Here is a 6303-nt window from a genome sequence, read left to right as displayed (position 1 = left end):
TGACGGTTGTGAATTGGCCTACGCTGCCAGTGCAGTAGTACCTCCCAGTCAGGTAAAAACTCCAGCTTTTCTTGTAGTTTTGATCTTTGAAAATTGTCTTGTGGTGCCTAATCGTAGCAGACTGCAGTAAGGCAGCCTTTTGTCGCAGTAGGGTGTCGAATAACATGAGTGCAAGGAGGCATTCTAATTTGAGAAGAGGAGGCTATGGGGACTGCATCTCGTCGTTCACGCTTCAATTTCTTGCGAGCGGGTAAACATGCGTACCATTTATTCTTTGCGTGTATTGGTTGTGAATGGTTCGCGCATACATAGTGATGTTCTTAATGCATGTCATAGTCAAGTGCGTTGTGTCGTTAGGGTTGTTTTGAAATGGCAAGGATGGAGAATCTCGCCAGGTCAGCAGAAGTCGCTCCCTCCAGTTCAAAGAGACCTCGAGGGAGGCCTAAGCTCTCAGAACAGGAGAGAATCGCTTGTACAAAAGGGAACAAGCCCAAAAAGATGCTTGAGCTGAGCGTAACAGTGTCTATAGGCGGTAGCGATGTGGATGTCGCTTTGTTTCCGAGGTTGAAAGCCTTTGTGGAGGAGGAAGTGGTCGCTGGCATGTGCTCGATCGAGCATGGTGGCATTGTCTTCCACCTCCACTTCCTGATGGTCGTTCGAATCATGGCGATGTCCATTGTTGTAGTGAATAAGAAAATAAAGCAGTACCTAAGGGGGGATTTTTATGGCCCGTTGAAGCAAACATTCTATGTCGTGTCCTCAAGCAGAAGAATATGCATACCTTTCACGACATGCTGGGGTATTGCATGAAGGACATGGACCAACCACATTACGGGAACTTCTCTCACAATGTGACAACAGACGATATCAACAAGGGAATCGAACGTTACACACAGTATGGGGTGGACGAGCTAAAAAATAGGGTTTGTCTAACGCATGCGAATATTTTCGATCGTGCACTCATGTACTAGAAATTCCACTTGCAGCACCCAATTGGCAACAACTTCTTATCGATATTGCACCATATGCTAAAGTCTGGCAAGTACTACCCGTCCTCCTTGTGGATAAAACCTTTTCAGGGGCGTGGGATGCCGCTCAAGAATATCAAAGCATTGTGGTAGAGCAGGATGTCGTTGATATTTTTGTCCTTGAGGAGCCTTCACGATGCGCAGCCGCAAATCGACTAGTTCCTCAGAAGGTGGCATGAAACCCACAGGTACATTCATTTATTTCCCTCGTCGTTACTTGTGCTGCAATTCTAGCTTTCACTACTACTGTTCTTCATTTTGACCAACTTATTGACAGCGACTCTGGGAATTGGTCAAAACCTCACCAGCTCACTCCTCCGGGGGTTGTACTTGCAGAAACCCACACAGTTGCCTCTCCAACAGATGCTCGTGAGGGCTTCATCGGCAACCCTTGAATTTTGAAATACAAAGAAAACGTTGTTGTCCTGGACAGTGAAGACGAAGAGGACGCACCCCTCGATGCAGACTTCATTCCACTCTTCACTAGAAGAAGGGTCACTATTGTTGCTAGTTAAAATGATCTATATAATATGTTATGATGGACTCCTTGGCATCTAGCGTTCTTGCCTCCTTCTTTGAAAATCTATGGATGTTTTGTAGGTTCAATGGAGCAATCTAGCCCTCGAGATAGTGGGGAGACACAGCCTCCGGAAGAGCAGGCATTGGAGGAGGATGAAACTCTGGACAGATTCCATGACATAGTCATTCAGATGTGGTGCCAGTTGTGCGTGGAGACACTTCTGAGAACTCGACTACTCTCCGCACTTTCATTAATAAATCTATAGACAATATAAAAAATATGACTAGAAAATATGAAATCAATGTAACAGACGTCCAAATCTCCCAGTTCCAGGAGCAAATACAGTGTTTGCGCACCGAGGTCGCATCATTGAAGGTGCAGCTGAACAGGCTTAATGCGATTGTAACCAGAATGAATAATATTAGTAATAAATTTTGTTGTTGATATTCTTTGCAATTTCCTTCTTTAAAACCTGTCACCTCCCCTTTCTATGTTAAACGTGTTGGACATTTTTGTTGCGAGAAGATTCGTTTCAATTCCTTAGGAGACATTCTGCGTTGTGCGTGAATGTGGGTCGCTAAAACAATGAATATGTTTTGCTCGTTATGTGTATGTCTATCATTATAGTATTTGGGAAGATTGTGTATTGCGTCACATGTGTATGAACCATAAAAATTACGAAGGCCATAGCCCCGTTGTCACGTTCTCATGCTTGTGCTTTCACATTTCCTTCAACCTTATAAAGATGCTAAGGAATCGTAAAAGTAATGAATTTGTTTTCTCCTCTCCCATAGGTGAGACTGAATAATTAGATAAATACTTTTCACAACCTAAGAATGGATATATTGCTAGATGGCAGACGTGGCTTGGATAGACTGTAAGCATGAGAGTAACTTGTAGAACGCTAGGAGAGGAGGGTAGCTAGGCAGCACGTGTAAGCGACTAGCATGCATATTCCTACACTAGTAAGGACGGCCGCCTTTGGTGGCCTCTCTGTTTCCCCCTCTCTCCCGCTTTATCGCGTGCAAAAGGGATTTTTTTAGTTTTGGACTTTAGCCTTCAGGTCGCAGATTGCGACACGTGTAAAGGGCTCTCCCTTCTCTCTCTCTCTCTCTCTCTCTCTCTCTCTCTCCTGGCAAGTTTCTGTTAGGAAATAAGACGTAACTAAATAGATATTTGAGTAGATTACTTAATGGAGAGAGATAGATTTCACACACAAGAGATAGACGTAACTTGCCAGGAGAGAGAGAGAGAGAGAGAGAGAGAGAGAGAGAGAGAGAGAGAGAGAGAGTACACACGATATACGTGGTTCACCCAATGTGGGCTACGTCCACGGGAAAGCAGCCACTCAATGGCTTTAGTACTTCAAAACAAGAAGTAGTTTACAAAGGGATTATACCCTTAATGGAGCTCCCGCCTTGCTTCACTCTCACCACCTCACACTCACCTTGTTGCATCAACTTCACACTATGAAATGTGTGTAGAAATGGCCTTCTTTTATAGGCCAAAAGGGCTGCCCTCTCTTATGAGAAGCAGCCATGTGTAGCCGCCCTTGTGTGAATAAGTCCAAATCGGACCCTCCAATCCGCCCATGTGTGGCCGCCCTTGATAAGACAAGTCAGCTTTTGAATTCGGCCGGCCATTGACTTTCGACCACCGCCCAATCGACGGTTATTTTCCGACCACTTTTCGGCCGTCGTATTCCGGCGAGGAAAAAAAAGTATTGGGGCCCCCGAGGCCCCTAAAGTTGTCCTTGATTTTTGGCAGTGAAAGTTTTGGTTTCCGGCAAGTGATTTTCCTTCACGCACGATGCCTTCTCCTCATAATGAGGGCCTTACAAATGTGCACTTTTACCACAGAAAATTACAAGGGTAAATCAGGCTCCATACTTAACAATCTCCCACTTGGAGACTGATCTCCAAACCAAACTTGTGACTGCTTTCCATTCTGGCTTCTTATCCTTGAATGCCGATTGAAGATGCGAAAAAGCTCAACTTCTCCTTGTTGACCACCTTTGTAAACATGTCTGCAGGATTTTCACTTGTATGCACCTTTCCTAGCTTTAGGTGTCCCTCTTCCAAAAGAGTGCGTATGAAGTGATATCTCACCTCAATGTGCTTTGTCCTTGAATGAAAGGCTGAGTTCTTCGCAAGATGGATAGCGCTTTGGCTATCATTGTACAAGATACAATTGTCGTGTTTGAATCAAGCTCTTCTAAGAATCTGTGAAGCCACAGAATTTCTTTGCTTGCCCCCGTCATTGCTACATACTCTGCTTCCGTGGTAGAAAGTGAAACCACTTTCTGCAGCTTTGAAGCCCAGCTTACTGTTGTGCCTCCAACCGTGAACACATAGCCAGTAGTGCTCCTTCGAGTATCTTTGTCACCTGCCATATCTGCATCAGCATACCCTTCTAGAAAAATATCAGTTCCTCCAAAATAAAAAGCATTTGTTGTTGTCCCTTTTAGATACCTAAGTATCCACTTCACAGCTTGCCAATGCTCTTTACTTGGGTTGTCCATGAACCTACTCACAACTCCCATTGCATGTGCAATGTCTGGCCTTGTCCAGACCATAGCATACATTAGAGAACCTACCGCTGCAACATATGGAACTTTAGACATATAGGCTATCTCCTCTTGTGTCTTTGGACACATATCCTTTGTTAGTTTAAAGTGACCAGCCAAAGGTGTAGAAACTGGTTTTGCATTTTGCATTGCAAACCTTTCTAGTACCTTCTTGATGTAATCTTCTTGAGATAGAGTTATTGTCTTCTTCGTCCTGTCCCTTGATATTTTCATACCAGTATCCTCTTTGCAGCACCTAAATCTTTCATTGAAAAAGATTTGGACAGCTCCTCTTTTAGGTCTTTGATGTCTTGCATGTTAGCACTTGCAATCAACATGTCATCAACATACAACATTAGGATGAAAAAGATTTAGACAGTTCCTCTTCTAGGTCTTTCATGCCCTGCACTTGCAATCAACATGTCATCAACATACAACATTAGGATGATAAATTTTCCATCTCCCAAATTCTTCGTATAGACGCAATGATCCGAGTTGCATCTTGTGAATCCATGATCCAACATCCATCGATCAAACTTCAAGTACCATTGTCTTGATGCTTGCTTTAAACCATGCAAGATCTTCTTTAATCTGCAAACCATTTTCTCCTTACCTTTTACTTCATACCCCTTTGGTTGAAGCATGTAGATTTCCTCCTCTAAGTCACTGTGAGGGAATGTCGTATTTACATCCATTTGCTCGAGATTTAGATCATGAAAAGCCACAAGGCTTAAGACAAGCCTAATTGAGTTCATTTTTACAACAGGAGAAAATATTTCATTGAAGTCAATACCTTTCTTTTGAGAAAACCCTTTTACCACAAGCCTAGACTTGTACCTTTTCTTCCCACCTTCTTCTTTCTTCATCTTGTACACCCATTTGTTTTGAAGTGCCCGCTTACCTTTAGGCAACTCAACTAACTCCCATGTTTGGTTGCGATGTAGTGAGTCTATCTCCACTTGCATGCTCTTCGTCCATTCTTCTTTGGATTCATGTTGCATAGCTTCTTCGTATGATTCCGGCTCTCGAGAATCTGAGATCAAGAGATGGTTGAAGGAAGGAACAAACCTTTCTGGAGGTCTACTTGCTCTTGTAGATCTTCGGGGAATAGGTTGAGGCTCCTCATTTGGTTGACGTTGTTGCACATTTTCATCGTTTGCAATCCTTGAGTCTTCCCCGTCCTCAAGCTCCATGTACTCATCACCTGTTTTTTTTGTTTGATTTCTTTCCAAGTAATCTTTGTACATATTTGTTCGTTAAAAATTACATCCCTACTCCTTAAGATTTTACCATCTTCAAGATTCCATAGGCAATACCCAAAGTCACCTTCTCCATAGCCAATGAAGAAACACTTTTTAGACTTTGCATCTAACTTTGATCTTAGGCTTCTATCTATGTGCATGAAAGCCTCACACCCAAACACTTTGAGAAACGCATAATTCACCGGTTTACCTGTCCATGCCTCTTCTAGAACTCCCCCATCCAATGCCGTTGAGGGTGACCGATTGATTAAGTACACATAAGTACTTACAGCTTCCGCCCAAAGCTCAAGCGGTAGGCTTGCACGTAGCCGCATGCTTCGTGCTCGCTCCATGATTGTCATGTTCATCCTTTCCGAAATACCATTTTGCTGAGGTGTCCTTGGGGTTGTCCTTTGCCTCCGAATGCCATTGCTAACACAAAAGCTTTCAAAAGCTTGGCTGCAATATTCACCTCCATTGTTGAATCTAAGGCATTTAACCTTGGTACCTGTTTCATTCTCCACAAAGGGTTTCTACCTTTGAAGTATGGAAAATACATCGGATTTATTCTTCATGACATAAACCGATGTTTTTCTAGTCGCATCGTCTATGAATGTTACATAGTACAATGAACCACCAAGTGATGCTGTACTTGCAGGACCCCAAACATCATAATGAACCAATTCAAGTTTTTTATTTTTTCTTTCATTTTTTGATTTTTGAAATTTTACCCTCTTTTGTTTACCATAAACACAATCTTCACAGAACTCTAAGTCCACTTCTTTCAAACCTGGTAGAAGCTTCTTTGTTTGAAGGATTTGCATTCCTTTGGCACTCATATGCCCAAGCCGGTAGTGCCACATTGCACTGTCAACTTCTGTAGTTGCTGCACAAGCTGAAGGTTGCATGCTAACAGTACACAGGTAAAGTGTACCGACCTTTTGTCCC

The 6303-nt window shown here is 43.0% G+C and overlaps 1 pseudogene; it reads left to right on the top strand.

Moving 5' to 3' along the window:
• Positions 1-378: 378 nt before the first annotated feature.
• LOC147454573 (uncharacterized) lies at positions 379-971 on the top strand (annotated as a pseudogene).
• The last annotated feature ends 5332 nt before the right edge of the window (positions 972-6303 follow it).

The sequence above is a fragment of the Adiantum capillus-veneris genome, chromosome 7 (assembly GCF_014529385.1).
Source record: "Adiantum capillus-veneris isolate H3 chromosome 7, ASM1452938v2, whole genome shotgun sequence".
Lineage (NCBI taxonomy): Eukaryota > Viridiplantae > Streptophyta > Polypodiopsida > Polypodiales > Pteridaceae > Adiantum > Adiantum capillus-veneris.
The sequence above is the reverse complement of the archived record's forward strand: the minus strand, read 5'-3'. Positions and strand labels throughout refer to the sequence as shown.